At 46.4% G+C, this 19,241-nt stretch overlaps 1 protein-coding gene across 1 annotated transcript in view; it reads right to left on the bottom strand.

The window, feature by feature from the left end:
* Positions 1 to 17,758, bottom strand: part of TCF20 (transcription factor 20) — a 127,667-nt gene extending 109,909 nt beyond the window's left edge. Inside the window, 2 exon segments of the mRNA XM_030447313.1 lie at positions 5,012 to 5,122; positions 17,684 to 17,758. The gene's annotated coding sequence lies outside the window, so the exon portion shown is untranslated.
* Between the last annotated feature and the right edge of the window lie 1,483 nt (positions 17,759 to 19,241).

Below are 19,241 nucleotides of genomic sequence, written 5' to 3'. Positions count from 1 at the left end.
TCACAGCTCAGGCCCTTGATGTGAGCTCCAAGCCCCATACTTCTGCAACAGCCTCCAACAGCAGCACTAAGGACAGTGAAGTCTGAGCCAAGGTGCAGCTGCTTGCAGCTGAAATAGGCCTGCAATAAACGCCAGAGGAAAAGGGGAGGCAGCGTATGCAAGGAAGCCAGTTGTACTGATGCAGGCTAAGGTCATCCCAGGGACTAGGGGTTTGACACCCATGACTAAAGCACAATCAAGAAACATTTCCTGACAGCAAAGTCTATTAGGCTTTGGAACATGCTCCCACAGGAAGCAGGCAAAGCCTCATTCCACTGTCTCTGCAAGGAGTGACAGGGCAAGCAGTAGAGAACTGAGTCGCAGGACTGTTGAGATGGCCTGGCAGGGCCAGTCCCACAAGATGAGTCTTCCAGGAGTAATACCAACACAAGAAATTCCCTCCACCACTCCTGTGACATCCTCTCTCTGGTTCCGCCAACAGTGCTGCTTGCAAAGCAGCACAACAGACTAGATCATTGTAGCCAGCATTGCTCCATATATTTGGAGGGATGGGGCTTTTGACCCCCATCAGGTTACTGATTCATTCTGCACCGTGGTCCTACCAATGGTTGAATCCAAACAACTGATGGGATGACAGTGGTGGTACAGGACAGAAACAGGGGGTAGGAGGTGAGGAAACAGAGGTATCTTTATATGAACCCAGTATGAACAAATTCACGCAAAGAAAGGCAGTACAGGATGCAACCAGGCTGGAAGGCATTAACTAAACCATGATTTAGCATGGTGAGAGTTGTGTAATTGGACATGACCTATATGACTTATATGGAAATGATCTTAATTTACAGCAGAGAATCTCACTCAATAGTATATAAGGTGGCAAGTAAGCTTCTGACACACTCGGACAGTAAGTACTAACTTAGTGGTTTAGATGTGAAGGACTGCCTCAGTTTAGACTTTATTTAATGTTTAGTTGCCTCCCTCAAACACTTCATTGTTATGTTTTCTGAATGGAGGAAAAGATCAGCTTGGTTTTGAACTGTGAAGGTTGACAGGAATGCGTATTTTGTCCTAGTTAAACCTAGCAGGTGCCTGTCTCCCTTTTTTGTTTGGTTTTTTTTTTGGGTGGGGGGTGTTTGTTTGGGGTTTTTTGGTTTGTATTTTTGGGTTGGTTTTGGGGTTGTTGGTTTTTTTTATTCATTTGTGGATGGAGGGGGGGCAAGGAGGTGTTAAGAACACCATGAAGTTCAAAACTAATGTCTCGACTTGTAACACACTTCCCCCTCTTCCACAACACTGGTTGCAGAAGCTACCCACGGCTGACACTACTCATGCAGCTCCATATGGTTCTGCTTCCCTTCATTTTCCCTCAGCCTGACAAACTTTGGCACTACTCAGGTTTTCCTGGTCCTTAGAAAATGGGAGATTTTCCAACAATTCCAGTTCCAGCTTCTTTTCCTTTGCTTTTACAAAGCTCCCCCGGTGTCATCTATGAAACTATTGTAATGGCAAAACATAAAGGCAAATTTGTCTGAACATCACTGGTGCTGTAGAATTTTTCATATTGCACTTAGATTGTTAATAATTACTTACACTGCATTAGAGCTGAAGGACCTCAGTAACATCAGGGTCCCTCATGCTCAGCAGAACATACACATAAATGAACAAATGTCTGTGCCCGACTAACAGGTTAGTGAAGTTATTTTATTTAAGGTAGAAAGGCTACAAAATGGAGTGTCATTTTAAAGCACCCATGAGTTGACAACAACTATTATCACAAACCTCTCTAAAGAAAGCTTCCAGTGTACCCGGGAAGTAACCATGTGCACAGTGCACAGTGTATGCACCATAACTCAGCAAGTGCTTTTTGCAGCTCCCTTCTACACACAGTCATGAAGGATATAGATCATTACAGCCTCCAGCTATAGAGCTTTAGCTCACAGAGTAGCAGCTCACACTTTTAGCTCTGGAGATCCCCAGTTCAATCTGCTGCATGTCAGCCAAGAGGGCAGCTGTCATATAATTACAGCCACAACTTTGCATGCGAAAAAGTAGGGAGAGTGAACAGAGATCTTATTATAGAATTCTGGTTGCAACCTGCCGAACAGCTCCCTATTTAAAGTGTCTTCTTGCAAAGAGGAGGGAGAAAAAAAAAAAAAAAGGAAAAAAGGAGAGTCTTCCAACTTGGCTTCTCAATTCAATTTTACAGAAGAAACCAGTGCTGCTTTGCAAGAAGTCTTCTATCACAAATGCATATGTATATTAGATGGAAACACACAAGTGCAGAGCCAGGAGTAAGGCTCTAGCCCCAAATCACCCTCCTTGCACCCCCCCAACCACCGCCCCCCCCGAAAAAAGAAAAAAAATTACTCATTGCTGCAACCAAGCTATCTGAAGTCCAACAAAGGTTCTTAGTTTCTTTCTGAACTATAACCATTCACTAGCAGCCAAGCCATTTGGCTATGCAATTCAAGGACTAAAATTTAAGTTTAAGAAATCTTAACTCAGTTACATCTTGTTTTCTTCAATCTGTACATACAAGCTCTCAGGGAGACGTAACAAAACAGAGAATCTGGGAGGATTGTTTGAACTACAAAGGTACAAACCATGGCAAAAAAATGCAGTCTCAAATGAAAAGATCTTCTAATGAAGGCAACACAAAACAATTAGACCACATTTCTTCTTATCCGTTAATCTTTCTGCAGATCCTTCAGCAGACACACAGCAATTTTTGAGCCAAACACTTTTCCAAGCCAAGAAGTTCAAAACCAGAATTTGAAATAATGTAATCCAGTTTTAAAGAAACATTTGTTTTTCCTCAACAATTATTCTACAAATCTGTCTTTCTTCAGTAAAGAAGAATTTCAGGCTTAAAATACAGATTACATTCTTTGCTGAAATGATCCTCTCCTAGACAGTCCCATCATCCATCCATCCACCCGTGAGCCAGCAGCACAGAACCTATGGGTCTCCCATTGCCTGAGGTAAATCAGCCACTTTGAACCACCAGCAAAAGACGGGAACTAACTCTCCAACTTCCTACAAGCTATCTACTTGCTTGCTAAATACCACTTGAAGTAGGCTGATCCAACTGAAACTGTTCAGCACCTGCCTGTAAGAATACAGACTCGCTGAAACATGTAAACCAGTTCATGCATGCTACACCAGATCTTCTAAACTTCCTGAAATGCAGTGCTATGCTTCCAACAGGATCTGAAGGAGAAGTACTGCATAGACAGACTAGCTGGAAGGTGTTCATATGATTGCTAACACCAACCACAAACCTGCAACAGTTAACTCCAGAATTCAGCACAAGCACACTACACTTTGTATTTGAACTACCTAAATTCTCTCTCATCAGCCTCATTTCTGAACTCGTTTCCATTCTGTTCAGAGGGTCTTCTGCTCCTCATCTCAAGCAAGACTTACTCAGGAAATACACAAACTGCCTGACCAACTCACTCCCTTTAGAAGAGAGTGAGCGAGAGGATCAAGGACACGAAGCCCAGTTTTGAAGGAAGTTATGCACAGCTGCAGCAGCACATAAACATTTGGGGCTGATTATACACACACAGCAAAACCCTGGCTGGGCTCATCCCACAGAAGGGACCCATAAAAGGTTCACCTCTCCCTCACCTACTGCAACCAGGCACAGCCCACAAACATCTGAACCACACTTGTTGCAGATGTCCAAGGAAAGCAGTACAACCCTGTACCAAGATGACTGAAATGAGACACCATTATGCTGTTTTCTGGTATTATTTCTGTAAATTTAGCAGTGGTAAAAGGTTCCAGATAGACATTCTCAGGAGACCAAAATCCTTTGCCTACCAAGAGAAGATATGCAGAGAGAACAGCAGCAAAATATATACATGCTTTTCTCATCTCTCCCAGCCTGCTGAGGCTGAAATGACTGACAAAGGTCCAAAATGAAGGACACATATAAATTATTAATATTGCACTAGTAGTCTCGCTGTTACTGTGACAGACTAAAGGCTTAACAGAAGCAGGCTCTGCAGGGAAATATTACTTTACTTCAGAATCATTCATTCAGGAAACTTACATACTGAGGAGAAAAGAATCATTCTGCAGCACGCCCTGTCAAACCTCTCAGCTTTAAGACCCTTCGTTTCTAAAGCAAAAGCAGTTTTAACAAGAACAGGAAATCAACGTGAAGCATAAGGAGCTCTGGATTTCAAGGGAGCAACACTGGAACAGCATTACTTGCAGACCCTAACAAACATCTTCTGGTGTTTGACCTGGAAAGTCCATCCCACTTCTGAGAGCCAGATGAGTGTTTTGTCTCTGCAGCTTCTCTGCTGAAACAGCCAAGTGGCATACCAGTGAGAGGATAATGGGCAGTCGTGCACTAGCAAGTGGAAAGGAGCCAAAAAGCCACTTCAGTTTGCTGCTCGGGCTGAAACCTGTGCTTTAAGCCTGTGCAAGGCTTCAGATATACATTCTCTCCAACCTTATATTGCATTCCACATCTCGTGCTATACCCACTGCCACAGTAGCTACGTACCCAAAACCAGTACACAAAGAGATGCAGTTTCCTACTGATCTATTGGCTTCCTCTCCCCTCTTGTGAGAGGAACAGTTTACGCAGGGGTATTAGTCTGTTTTAAATTAATTTCTAGAACTGGGATAAACAACCTGAACTTTGCCATTTCTGAAAAAAGTTAAATTATTTTCATCTTTCTTAGTCATCAGAATAGATTTACTTTTCTTTAAAACACCAAATTTCCGTCCCAAAATATCTGAAGTAGTTACTGCACTGTTTTCTTTACCAAAGCCCTGAAAAGCCCCAACATTATTAATAACATTGTGAATATAAGAAGGCACAACATTGCTCCAGACTATTAAAAAAACAGAAAGCAAGCAGTCAAATTTTCACACAATAAAGTAATTTTGAAAACTAGTACTGCCTATTAAAAATTCCTGCATTTTAAAAACCAGAAAGGTTACCAATAATTCTAGATATTGGTGGGGGCAAAGAAAAAACAGACCCTACCCCCAGTTGGATGGCATTCCTCTCTTTGGATGCAATCTGGTAACATTTGATTGACGCATCTGATCCATTCCAAAACTCCAGGCGACGTTTTAATCATCAATGGGCAGAATCCTATTAATTTTGGGGGAAAAAAATTAGAAAAATAGAGTAGAATATGAAGGCAAGACACAGAGCATCTGGCATTTGCCTAGCAGATCCAGCTGATTTAGCTAAGTTCATAGTCATCAACAGATCAAAGACTGGGTTGATGGCAGAAACTCTCATCTCCCAAAATAAGCCCCTTCCTCCCCTCCACTCTCATTCTGCCATCTCAGCTCAACCCAGTCCCCCAGCACAACCTAGAACATTAGTCCCATAGCAAAGGAAATTAAATAGGAATAAGGAAAGGAGTGGAAAGAGAAAAAATAGGGTAAATTGGGATAGCATGAAGAACCTATTGGCATGCAACCAAGAGCCCGCATGAGCCCTTGCTACAGCAGAACACAGATTAGGCACATATGAGGAGATGGCAGGAGAACAGATGTGAGAAGGTTCAAGTGATACCTGAGCTCAAGGGGTAAGAAATGGCAGGAGGCAGAGTACAGAAATGAGCCTCAGCACACACAATGAACTCAGCTGTCAGAACCGGCAGCACACCAGGCAACCTGCTAGCTTGGTGTCCCCAGCAATATGCATTTTCATTAGTGAGGGGCAAGGTACAGAAAATAGTGTGTGAACCTTCTGCAGTAAACCTTCCCAGACCCCTCCTGAGTTCATTTTTCTGTAAGCCAAAACCAAATCCACCAATATCAACTACTTTTGCTCTGAAACAAACCTCCACTTACACTCTTGCACCAAACAGCTGCCAACATTTCATTTCAGCACTGATGAGCACTCCAAGCACTTGGGACCCACCAGTGCAAGAGGCAACACAACCCCAAGAGAAATTCGCCTGCATGAGTGGTGGTCAGAAGGCCAGCACTGTCATTTTGACCCAGCTGATGCATCAGACCAGCCCACATCCAAGTCAACTGACCTGGAGCTGAGCATCTTCCCAGTACAAGTGGAAGCCTGGCTGAACAGTCAGCAGGATGGCTGGGAAACACTCCTAATCTAGGTGGCAGGCCACCCATTTGGGAACATGAAGGGCACAAAGGTCTCCAGACACATCAGTCTGTTGTTACTAACATTTATTCTGTATTCCCGAGCCTTGGGACAATTAACAGCAGGGAAGAGGTGGATGGAAAAAAGTAGGAAATGCAAGGACAAGCTGACATCCTGCAAAGGGAAGGGATCAGCAGGCCAGTACCTGGAATCTGACACTAGGAAAAGTAGCCAGTTGCTACAGTGGAGCAGAAGCTGGGAGAAAGAGGAGGGGACCATTAGCAGAAAGAAGGCTGATGAAGCAGGTATTGCTGTCAGTCTTATAACAAACAGCCTTCAAAGCCTCTACTGCTGACCCGGGGCACTAAGCTCAGCAACAAACAGGATCTGCCACAAGCCTGCCCACCCAGAAGCTTCAGGTAGTCATTCGAGGCATCTCAAGTCTGGACCATTAAGTACCCTGAAGACAAGGAAGCAGACCTTGGATTTGACATGGCAGGGTGATGTGGAGCTCACATAATGAGAAAAGGATTTGTTCCTAGCCCTGGTAAGGACTTCACAGCTGCAGCTCATGCCTCCCTTTAGGCTCCTTGGAGCAAGTGGTTGCATCCCCAGCCAGACTGCCTTTGTAACCAGCCCCCAGCCCATCAGGAGCGCCTGAACCCTGCGCCATCAGCAGTGAAAGCACAAGCCTCCACCTCACGCTCTAAATAATTAAACTCTGTGGGAGCAACAGCAGCCTCGTAAAACTCTTACACAGACCAAGCCAGCCATTAACGGGGGTCAAAGATGAACGCTCTATTTTTTTTAAGTGTGCTTTGATGCGTGGGGAGAGTGGTGAGAGGAGATCTTCATTACCCGCTCTGGTAAATGATGAATTTTTCCTTTCCTGGCTATCAACACCTCCTACTTCCACCCGAACCCCATACTGCTGGTAATCATCCGGACAGCCAGAGACAATTAGAAGGTGTGTTTGTACGACATCTGTGCTAGCCGGTCACCTGCAGGTAGGGAAACAAGAGGACTCACTGAGCAAAGCCAGACTCTACCAGAGGCTCAGCCAGTGCTTATTATGAGGTTTGGGTTTCACACAGATGATGCTGGGTGGAAACCCAGGGCCAGTGTGATGCTGAAAGTCATGTAAACCACAACCTCACACACCATCTCCCCTACAGCAAAGCATGGAGCAGAGAACAAACCAGTAAAATCTGTCAGGATTATTAGCTTGGGCTTGGAGCCAGAGCTGGGAGCTGCCACAAGGGCAGGGAGGCTGCCTGCAGCCCTGCAGGTCAGCAGGAAGGAAGTGGAAGTCCCCTGACAGGCAAGAAGAGGCAGCAGGCGGGAAAAGCAAGATGCAGTTGAAAAAAGGTCACAGGAACTCTAGCCTGACCCGCCCCTGCTAGCCTTAAAATACACACATACCTACACACACACACACACACACACGTGAGCTTCTTACTACACTGTTTTTGTTCAGACATTTTAAGAAGAGCTCTGCTCTTCCTACTCCCTTTGCATTCCCTCAATCCACATTGGGTTTGGAAATGGCTACTCAGGCTTTCCATCAAAGAAAATATCAGGCGGCAACAAGACAAAGCAGGTTGTTTTGGGGAAGGGGACACCACACTGGCCTGGAAAACATCCCCACCAGCACACAGGGATGTTGGATGCCCTATCAGCAGTGCTGATTCCAGCCTGCAGTGGACAAACCTCACCAGCCTGTTTACTCTGCTACACTTTCTCAGTGCAGAAGAGAGTCCATGGGCCACAAATATTTCCAAGACCTCCACTGCTGTGCTGAGAAAGTGGTTGGAGTACGAAAGCCAGCTGGTATTTATTCTTTATAAGCTGTCTTGATAGATGCCTCTTTTTTCAGGTAACAAGGAACCTTCTTCCAGTAAACCCCAATACTTGTGCTTTCAGAGGGAAAAGCTTTACATGCAACACCAGCGCTCATTTTCCTGGCATGGCAAAAGCTGCAGCTGTTACTTCCATTATTCTTGGAAATACAGGGGGAAATAGCTAGGACCCTCAAGTCTTGACACCTCTTCCCTCCCACTGTTTGGCTACTATATGTTTACTATCCGGGGCAGAAGTGCTCAACAGGGCAAACAGTACAGAGGACTGAGCCACCCTGTGTGGCCAGGCTCAAAATGGCAGACAGCGACGAACAGGAGAATTAGAAAGTACAACAGAAACCACAAGATAAAAACAAGCTTCTTCTATTACAAGAAAAGGTTCTATGGTATGGTTAGATCCATCACCCCATACACTGGGTCGTGGTGGTGGTGTCTGAGGAGCCTGCTGCTATTATCTGTTTGCAATCACATTTCAGCCTGTCTTTCTGCTTAATGCACGAAAAGCAGAGCTAATCAGATTGTCTCTTTCTGCTTAATATCTCCAGTTCTTAAGCATGCTATGTACTGCTTCAATTGATATTCAACTAACATTAGCCAGGATGATTCAGTGCAAAAAAAAAAAAAAAAAAAAAAAAAAAAAGGTACTATCTATTAATTTTAGCCCTTCTTTCCACCTATTATACTTAAAATTCTTTCTACACTTGAGCTTTACAAACAAAAGTCAGGAAATTCCCGTTTCCCTCTCTACACCACACCCGGCTTACGAACAAGTTCCCTTCCCTCCAAACTGCTCTTCCACTGGTATCTGGGCAATTAATTATATCACAGACCTATCAGGCTTTCCTCTTACTCTCTGGGACAGCTTTTTTAAATATTTCCTGGACTATTCTGGCTAGGAACAGAAGGATGTCTTCTGCTGGCACCATAATAGCCCCTCTTTGTTAACCCATCCAAAGTGACCAGCACATGGCTCTCCTGCCCCCTTCTCCCCACAGCACCATTTAATTACTGCAGCCCTACACTGGAACTCTTGACATCCCCTCAGCACTTCCAGTCTGAGGACTAACAGGGCCCTGAAACTGCTGCTTCTTTCACCGAATTACTCCGCACTTCAGAGGGCAGCTGGAGCATTGCTAGAGTCAGCTACACCACCCGGATCTTCACTAGAGAAACGACAGCAACTGCCGAGATGGCCCCAGACTGGGCAGAATCAGCAGAGATTCAGGAAAAGATTGGCTTACAGGAACACCCATCTCCATGAGCCAGGTTAAACAGTGCAGGAGAGTCACCCACCACCAGCACAACTGAAGACTTGCCAGAACAACAACAAAAAAAATCAGTGAGTATTTGCAAGAGATGAGAAAGGGATGTAGGTGGAAGACAAAAAAGCTGGGATACATATTTCTATCCAGGAGTGAAAAAAAAGGGAGACTGCAGAAATGAAACCCCAAACAGCTCCCGCATCTGTACACATCCCCCAGCTAATACCCACTACATCAATCAGAACAATGGCAGCTCCAGAGAAGATCCTGATTATCCAGCTCCTTCACTAACATCTTCCCCAGAGGCTGCACACATGTGCAAGGGGATGGAAAAAAAAAATCATACTTCTCAATGAGATTACTTACAGCATTTTCTATAGTGCCCTCTCTCTTATAAATGTGTCTTAAAAAAAATATTGCAGCTGGCTAATAAGTGTGTCAGATTTAAAAAAACCACCCTCGAAAACAAAGACACTTTGTGCTCAGTATATCCAGTGGTACTATTATTTAATATCAATACACTGGTTCTTTCCTTTATTCACTCCATCCTTGGAACACAAATCCACTGTAACAGCCACCTAGTGTATAATCTTACCATGCAAAGCAACACAACCCTACAATAATCTTTCTTTTGCCATAATGTCTTCACATACCAATGAGAAGAATTTAGGCTTAAATACTTTAAAAAAGTAGGGAAAAAAAAAACAAAACCCAAACCCAACCAAAAGCAGTACAGCATGAAACAAACCTCTAACAGCTCTCAAGTTGGAGCAAATTCCCTCATCCCTCCCTACTTTCCTTATTTGAAAATGGCTGCACAAACATCTCTAATTTGTGCACCACACCAATTGTAACCTGCCCCTCCTGCCGGGCATGGCTGCTCGGTAGGTCCACACATGCATAGGCACACTGCATCCTGCTGCCTCCGGCACACTGCTATTCACTGACATCATCTTCACCTTCATGCTGTATAAAATTCACCAGACAGACACAGTATCTGCTCCTTAAGCCATAAAGCAATCACTGTAGGCCAACAGACGCCTCCATCCAGTCTCCCAAATGCACACTCTGACCTGCACCGTGCCCCTGCTAAGCAGATGCTGGGGCATGCATCTCATTAGGTGACACATCCCTCCTTCCCCGAAGTCAGCAAGGGAGAATACAGATGCACCCATACATCAGCAGCAAAGCCAGAGCAGAAACACTGCTCTCCCTGGTCAGCAGAGAGAAAGTTCTACTTGGCCAGTTCCCATGGAATGTGATCTTCAGCACACCCCTGGCTTCATCACATCCTCGGGGAAAGACAGCTCCTATTCTGCCCCATTCTACAGTACCACGGCAGTGTCTGCAAGCTCCCCCCACCCCCAAAATTTCTGCTGGTGCCTGAAAAATCAGTCAGGCAGTAGCACCTGGAGCAAGACACTGCAAGGCACAGTTCAGAGATGGAGAGACATCCTCTCGGTGCCATGGAACCTAACTTAAGACTTGGCTCACCACAGGCATGCAGAAAAATCTCCTGCCCTTACCATTTATGCCAGGCCTCTGGGACCACCTGGTTCCACCAGCTCCACAGCCTCAGTCCAAATGGCCACCATCACCATGTTTGGGGAAGCTCTGTCACAGACTCGGCCTACAGCCTTCTCATCAGACAGTCTCTTTTTGTCCCCTCACAGGGGACAGTTAGGGCTACTAGTTTTTGAGCCCTTTAATAATAATAATAATAATAATAATAATATAGGATTATAATTATTTTTCTTGTTATTATCATTATTAAGCTGCTAGCAATGAGTTCTTAGGAACTATGGAATGTGTCTTACTGCAGAGGCAGTGAAACTCAACCTTTTCCCTTTTTTTCCCCTTTTGAAAATACTGCTTGGGAATGGAGTCAGCATCTGGAGGCACACAAGTATATCCCGGGGAAAGAATGAGAGGAGTGGAGGGGAAGGGAGGGACCTAAAAACGAAGACTGAGGGTGAGGTTTCACATTACAGCTGAACCAGGCTAATAGTTCACCGCTGCCAAAAAAGGGGGGCCCACTTCCACCTTTCTTTCATTCCCTACCTTTCACTGCTGGCAAAACAAATTTCACCCCTCCTGCACGGCAGCTCTGATACTAGCCAGAACCTGGTGAGCAGGTTCAGCTCTCTGCCCTAGAAGAAAGCTATTTCCTTTTTTTATATTTTTTGGCAAATCAGTTTTCTGAAAGCTGAACAAGATGGATCTGTTCAGCACCAGAGTGGGCACAAGGCAAAGAATAGTGCCACAAGCGAATCATAGCTACCCCTTCTAGAAGGAGCAAGTGGCTAGATGGAGTCAGCCACAGCAAGAAAATCTATCCTTACACACATGAAACTGCAGTTTCACCCAACAAGTACACCAGACAGCACAGAAGAAGCCTAGCTGACAAGCCGGTAATAGAGGTGTTTGCTAACAATCTTCAATCAGAGTTTTACCTATTATTAGGCTCTACCGACCAATAGTATTTCTTAACTGGATGATGAAGCTACTTATGTATGTAAAAACTGACAGTGAAATTGAGCAGGCCCAAATCAGAGAGAAATATGAGAGTTACTGCAGAATTTCCAGTAATAATGTGCATATTTCTAAATTGGACTGTTATTATCAAACAAGATGGCTGCCTTCATCACTATGCTGAGAAATATTCATTTTCTCAAACTTAACAATTAGTTCCAGGGTGCTCCTGACAAAGCATTTTTCTTTCCCCATCACCTCATCAGCTTCTACATCATCAGATGAATAAAAACAATGCAGTTCTTTTCAATTAAAAAAAAAAAAAGCATCCCATATTACTCCACCATCTATATTCATACTCTCCACCTCCTCTGCTCAATTACTAAAAGCAATTTACAGACAATAAATGTAACTTCACAGCTGCCTGTATGAAGTATTCCCTTAATTTTATAGATGAGGTTATAGGCTATACAGAAATTAATATCAGCAAGTTCTACTTCAAAGCTGGATAAGCAAGAGGAACAGATGAACTCTTAGAGAATACAGACCATGCCTGCACTCTAGTAAAACCAGAAATAAAGAATTAAGGATGCTGTCAGTTGGAGACATATTCCTTGAATCTATCTGCTTCAATACAGTAACAAAAGCTTGCTTTGAGGATTTGCTTGGCTTTATTCTATCTTTATTAGGAATTATTGAGACATTTCAGATTTCCCTTTCCACATCCCATAGACCAAACATACTCTCCTTACTAGTAAACATATGGTTAACTCATATGGGCTTAAAGAGGATTGGGTCTTCCTAGATGGTGCACGATCACCAGAAATCTGCAGCATGAAACTCTGAATATCATTTTAATTGATGAAGATAAGCAAGCCAGGAGGGAGTCCAACGCTTCCTGTGATAGCCTTGCTGGCTTTGGCTTGGATAGGATGATCAAGAACCTACATCTGTTTTTAACATTGTCAGCAGTGGCTTTGGAAAAAGAAGTAGAAACGCAAAAGGGAAAAAGCAAAAGTGCAATTTTGTATGGGCACTCTTCTGACAGTGACTGCTCCTTAAGGCTTAGCAAAAACGCATGGACAACTTTTCTTCCATACACTACTACAGCTCAGAAATAGCACCTGAGTGTAGTTAAACAACTTCTCTCAAGAAGAAGACACTCAGGTGCTCCAAAAGCTGAGTCATGTGAACAGTCAATCCAATCGACTTCTAGGGAAAAGAAGCCATTTAAGAACTGGGGTGTTGGTATTGAAGACAAAAGCGAGTGTTAATTTTAGCACTCCCTAATTACACTGGTTCCATTCCATCCATTTACTACCAAATCTAACACCTGTAGGTCAGTAAATTCACCATGCTCCTCCATCCATCTCCAAGATCCTTTCCTGACACCCTTCCCTCTTCAGCCAACAACAACCTGTCACTGCCCATATGTTTCCTTATTCCAGACTAGCACAAGCTAGCACTGGTACAACCTCAGCACTTGGAAAACTGATTTAGGATTAAGGCCTTAATTTCTAGCCTGCATACAATTATCAGGCATGCTTAAACCAATAGGGCATTGTGGGCTTCTGTGCTGTGACTAGCTTAAAACCAAAAGCCGTATCATGCACACATCAAAAAACAAGATAGGCTTCAAGATGGAACAAAAACCCAAAAACAGCATATAGGATTTGGTCTTGTAAAATCTCTCACATGAAAAGAGCTGATAAGTACAATATCATTTCTAGCAGAACTGCCATTTTCTGCATTTTCACTGCAGCAAGTACAGGTGCTGGTGGCCTCTGATACTTGTGCCCTTTTCACCAGTCTGCAATGGCATCACAACCTTGCACAAGCCCCAGAAATGGCTCAGAAGATGCAGCACTGCCAAAAGCACAAAGTGGGAGCCCATGCACAGAGCACACAATTCACAGTCCCCTTTCTAGGCAAGATCTGGGGTGTTCATCCCAACCCATCAAGCCCTGAAACCTCCCAACAGCTGCAGAACAACAGCAGAAGCAGAGAGGTGACCTAATGGGCCTGAATGGGTTTACACTGGCACCCTGCTGTTGTGAGCAACACTATGGAAGTCCAGAACTTGACTCCTACCACAATCCCGGTCCAGTGGCACCCATCTGCTCCACCTGAGGACAGGCCACAGCACTCCCCTCTCCTAAAGACTTCCAAAGGGGATAGACTGGGAAAGAAATCAGTGGCTCAGGCTAGGAATTTAACTTTTCTGTTGGTAGATCTGTTGTGGAGACTGATCCACTGATATTTTTCTAATATAAGGAACTTATAAGATGACTAGAATTTGATAGCTGCTTTTTAATTAAATTGAAATAAGTAAATCACAGCCTGTTGCCATGGAGAATGAACAGACACAGCCTCTTGACTTCAGGGCAGGATCAAGCAGGGGAGGCAGACAAGGCTGTGAAATTAAAAACACCTATTTTAAAGCAAATGGTCTTGATAATTAGCAAAAAACGTGACATAGGGAAATAATATAACCATATGGCAGGAAATGCTTTTCAAGGTGAACTACAAAGCTGTTTTAAATAAATGAATAAACTGCTGGAGCTGCTGGGTCACTTGCAGAATCATATATGCAGGATTAAATGTGACTTAAACAGTACACCAAAAAAACAGCAATTAGCTTTTACTTTACTTTCCTGCCTATAGCCTGCATCTGTGTCTGTTCTTATTTTTTACAGAGTTGTTTCAAGTGACTAACGTTTGCACCTACTTGCAGTTACCAGAGAGCTGTCAAACATATTTACAAAAGCCTCACAGTTCACCCTGAAGAGAGAACCAAGTTTATTGGATATAAAACCTTTCATCCCTTCCTCAGTATCATTACACAATCCTGGCCATGTCATCAGACACTAATAATCATTCCTGAAGCTGTCCATCCCCATTACGACTTCCATCACAAAGTAACATTGGAGGGAATTTACCCCCTGCACACCATGTATCTGCTCCTCTGTGACATCTCTCAAGAACTACAGCTCAGAGTCAGAAGCTAATGCTGGTCTGTCAAGGAGGGAGGCAGCAGGGCCCTTGGCACAAGGCTGTCTGATGGACAAGAACCCTGAACACTCCTTTCTCAGTCTGTAGCACAGGGCATCAAAATATTCCACCCCTTCCTGCTTCTGACCTCACCTGCTACCACCTCACTCATGCCAGAAAAGGCTGCCCAGAAAGATGGAACTGGGTACTTTGTATTTCTCCAATACCACCTCTGCAGAGGGGATATTGTGTGGTGGCTGTCCCACCCTTAAGATACTTGTGCTTTGCTTGGATCTGAAAGGGCTGCAGCAAGGAAAAGTGACGAGGGTCATCACCTTTTCGAGCCCAGCCAGGGCTAATGTCAGCAAGACCATCTTATAATTTCCAGTGAGCAAGTGATCAAAGTGCATCATCTTTTTAACAGCTTAAAAATACTTGAATAAAAATGTACTTGATGACTCAGTTTCAAAAATGTGATGTACATTTTTTTGAAGGGAAGGGACAGATGAACTGGCTTTTATTTCAAACCTCCCATCCACGCTAGGGGAAAAGCCAACCTTGTCTCCTATTTTGCAGAGACACAAGTTGTCAGCCACAGTCATTAGTCTTCCAGTGCAGCTAATGACCCACACAAAACAAACCATCAGGGTCCCAGTGAAGGCCCTCATGACACAGATGGTTACATTAAAAATCAGTCATATTTTCAGTACTAATCAGTAGAATTTGTGCTGGTTATTGACAAGTTATATTCTGTTCCCCACCATGACCAAGAAACACCTCACAAAGGGAGGGAAGTCAGTACAGAAATCTTGCCAAAAAAAGGGGATTGGGGAAAAATGAGCAATTAAAATCAGTATTGCCTGCTTTCATGATTTTGCCCCATATTTTGGAGCATTTGGTGCTTTAACTGAAGTCACACTACATAAAATCAGTGGCTTTCATTTAAAATACACTCCAAGCCTGCATGAAGATATGTGTAAACTTGCAAATCTGGTTCACCCTGAGGAGCTCCAAGGACCCCAATGCCACTCCTTAAAAACACTGGGGTGGGGGCAGCACAGGCAGGCTAACTCGTAGTCTTTAAGCAACTACGGCTGACAGCAGTATCTGCCCAACCTCCTGGCTCATAAAAACCCTTTCTTTCCAAACCCTGCAGTGAGAGATGTGGAAACCTCAGGACACATTATCTGCACTGGAAGGTGCTCCAGATCCTCAGCTTACCCTCTCCCCACGGCCTTCCTTGGTGTGAGTCTATTTCCTGCTGCTTGAACCTCAGTCCTCACCCATCACCTGAACATAAATGGCTTCACCAGGGCTGTTTCTGCCCTCACAGGCACCAGGCACCCAGAGGGCAGGGGGTGGTTTGTTCCTCCTCACTTTATAGCACTACTTATTTTTAATTTTGATTTAAGAGATTTAACATGATTATCAAGGCTGGCCAGGGCCCACCTCTGAAAGGGAACTGTGGTTTCTTGTCAGTCCCCACAAGCCAAGATAACCACAAAGAGGAAGAAGACTCCTTCCCAGGGACACTCCCAGTTGGACAGAGCCAGGGTTAACAGCCGCCTTGGGTTAAGACTCAAGCCAGGTGGTCACTTGGTGTATGAAGGAAGAGGTTACCCATGCCCAGGAGCAGATTATTTTCCTATCACAGCGAAGAGGGTCAAGGACCAAAAATAAAATTACAAAAATAATTTAAAAACTCAAACATCCTCACACATAAAGCCATTCCCTTAATCAGCATTGCACCATGCTGTAGACACAAAGATGGAAGAGGACTGGCAGGGCTGAACCCCTTACCCAGCTGCCCACAGCCCCCCATTACCATTACCTGTGCTCTCCCCTTGCCCACTTTTCCCTGACCTCCAGCTTGCCCTCAAGCCACCCCAGCACACCTCCACAGCACCTCTGCTCCTAACCACAAACTTCTCCTGACCTCTACACCGCCGACACCCCTCCCAGCACCACACACTCAGCAACTACGAGCAGGGAAACCAGGGCAGGGTGCTTCCCAAACAAGAAGAGGCTTAGCACACACGCCTTGCCGCAGGTCTCGCCACACTGCTGCCTGGGCTCCCACCGGGAGTTTCCAGCCGTGAACCTCGGTGGCTGCGAGAAACGTGTGGGCACATGTGTCCGCCCCCGCCGCTGTCAACAACTTCCAGTCGGGGTACCGGCGGGCAATTCCCGGGTGGGCGAGGGGCTGGCTACCACCGCCAAGCAGTAATCCGGCTTGGAAAAGGCAGCTCGTAAACGGGACGGCGCTTTAACAAAAATAAAGATCACCTTTAATATTATTACTCTTCTTAACAGCCAGAAAGGTCACGACGTGTTGGTCCGTAAGTTGAGGGGAGGGAGGTGGAGGGGGGGAAAGTGGGAGAAGGGAAGGAAGGGGGAGGCAATGCACAAAAACCGCACGGTGTTAACTGTTTCTTCGCCATAAAAAGAAATTAATGTGAAAAGAAGCAGAGATTGCCAACGGCTGCGGGCAGACACCCCGGCGAGAGGATCAGGGGCAGCCTGCGGGAAGCCTCTCCCAGCGGCCCCAGAGCCCGCCCCGCAGGCCGGGATGCCGGAGCCCCCCGCGCACCCCCCGTCCTTCACGCAGGGGGAAGGCGGCTGAGGAAGGCGAGACGCGGGGGCGGCGGGTCCCGAGGGGCGACGCGGGGAGAGTTCGGCTTACGGCCCGCACAAGAACAAACAAAATCCCCCCCAAAGTAAACACAGCACACACCGGGTTAGAGTGGGGAGGGGGACCGGGGGACGACGACACACGGACGGACAAACACACACAAAAACAAAGAGATGAAAAAAGTCACCTCAGAACAAACGGGTCGGGGGAGTAGAGAAAGGGGGGGTCCCGGTCCCGCCCCCCTCATGCCGAGACCCCAGCCCCAACTGCCCCCCACCTTCACCCCGCCCCTCCCGCCAGGCGAGGGGGCGCCCTCGGGCGCAAGGTGAGGCGGGCGGGTGGGCGAGCAACCACCGTAACAGCCGCCGCTTACCTGTGGGGGGCCGATCCTCAGGGTCCCATGGCAGCGCAGCCCGGTCCCGTCCTGTCCCGTCCCGTCCCGTCCCGTCCCGTCCCGTCCCGTCCCGTCCCGCCCCGCCCCGTCCCGCGGCGGGCAGAGGGGCTCCCGATTCTTTGTTGCGCGGAAGAGGAACGGGTATGGATCCTGTCAGCTCATGTGACGCGGCAGGCTCGGACTCCAGGGATTTTTCCTGCTGGGTTGTTTTTTTCCCCTCCCTTCTCCCCCTCTCTCCCTTACCCGCTCTCCGCCGGCGCTCAGGCCAGGCCCGGCTGCCGGGCGCGGATCTCAGGCCCGACTGGCTGCTGGCAGAGCGGCAGCAGCAGCAGCAGCAGCGGCGGCAGCGGCGGCGGCGGTGGCGGGGGAGGAGGAGGAGCCGCCGGCGGGGCGGGCTCCCTCGGCAGGGCCGGGCGCGGAGGAGGGCTCTGGCATCTCACAGCGCTGCCTGGAGGGGGAGGGCGCTGCCCCGGGCCCCCGCGTCCCGTCGTGTGTAGCCCCTAACGCCTTGGGGCTCCGGCTCTCGCCCCTGTTTCCTGAGAGGAGGCGGCGCCGCGGGCCCTTCTATCCCCGTGGCCTCGGTGGGATCGCCGTCTGCCATTAGCCTGGCAGGCCACGGTCCCGCAGCGGCGGGGGAAGGAGAGCCGTGGTGGGCCTCGGAGCAGGGGCCGGCTTTGCTTGAGGAACGGCCGCCGGCCGCCTCAGAGCTAGGGGCTTGTTGTGAGGCCGTACGAGGGGTCAGGGAGGCAGGGGCTTCGCCGTTCGCCTTTAACGTGGGGAAGCAGTGGGTAAGACGGACCCCGAAGAGTGGGTTTGTTCCCCTTCTGAGGTTGCTGCTGCTGCTGCTGCACTATGGGCCGTGGTGCATAGGCCTGGGCCTGCTGCAGCAGTCTGGAAAGTAAATAAAAACATAATTATATGCATTCTAGTCGGGGCTTGCAATAAGAGAGAGGAAAACCCCTCGTTTTCTCCACAAGAGATCAGAGAAACAGCAGTACTGAGTCAGATCACCATTCTGCCTCTGAGAGTTATGATCAGACAAACCCTAAGACAGGCTGTCGGCTCCAAGAAGTGGACTGTGATCCTGCCCTAGAAGAAACTCCCGTGACCTTGTGATCCTGTGGTCAGGCAATTCCTGACCCACAGCTGGGGTCTTTGTATTTAAAAGCTTCCAAGACATTTTTCTTCAATGCACAATGTACTCAGTCTTTTTGTCCTTTTTTTTTTTTTTTTTTTTTTTTTTTGCATGTGAAATTTTTGTATCTGCTACATCATGCAGCAAGACAGCATTTAGTCATCTCCTGTTTGCCAAGCTCTAAGTAGGGGTCAAGGAAAGATCACCTTTCTGCAGCTCTTTAATGCCCCAATATGCCATTTTTCTCCATAAGCCAAGTCTGAAAAACATTACACCATGAAGTCAGGATGTATATAAGAAACATAGCTGACATTGCTATCAGAAATCCAGACAACTCACAAAACGTTGTACTCCTTAATCAAATACACCTTCAAATTCAATGAGCTGCTTTCCTGCTGCTCT

The sequence above is a fragment of the Calypte anna genome, chromosome 1 (assembly GCF_003957555.1).
Source record: "Calypte anna isolate BGI_N300 chromosome 1, bCalAnn1_v1.p, whole genome shotgun sequence".
NCBI classification, from domain to species: domain Eukaryota; kingdom Metazoa; phylum Chordata; class Aves; order Apodiformes; family Trochilidae; genus Calypte; species Calypte anna.
Note: the sequence above shows the minus strand (reverse complement) of the source record. Positions and strands in the feature narration are given on the sequence as shown.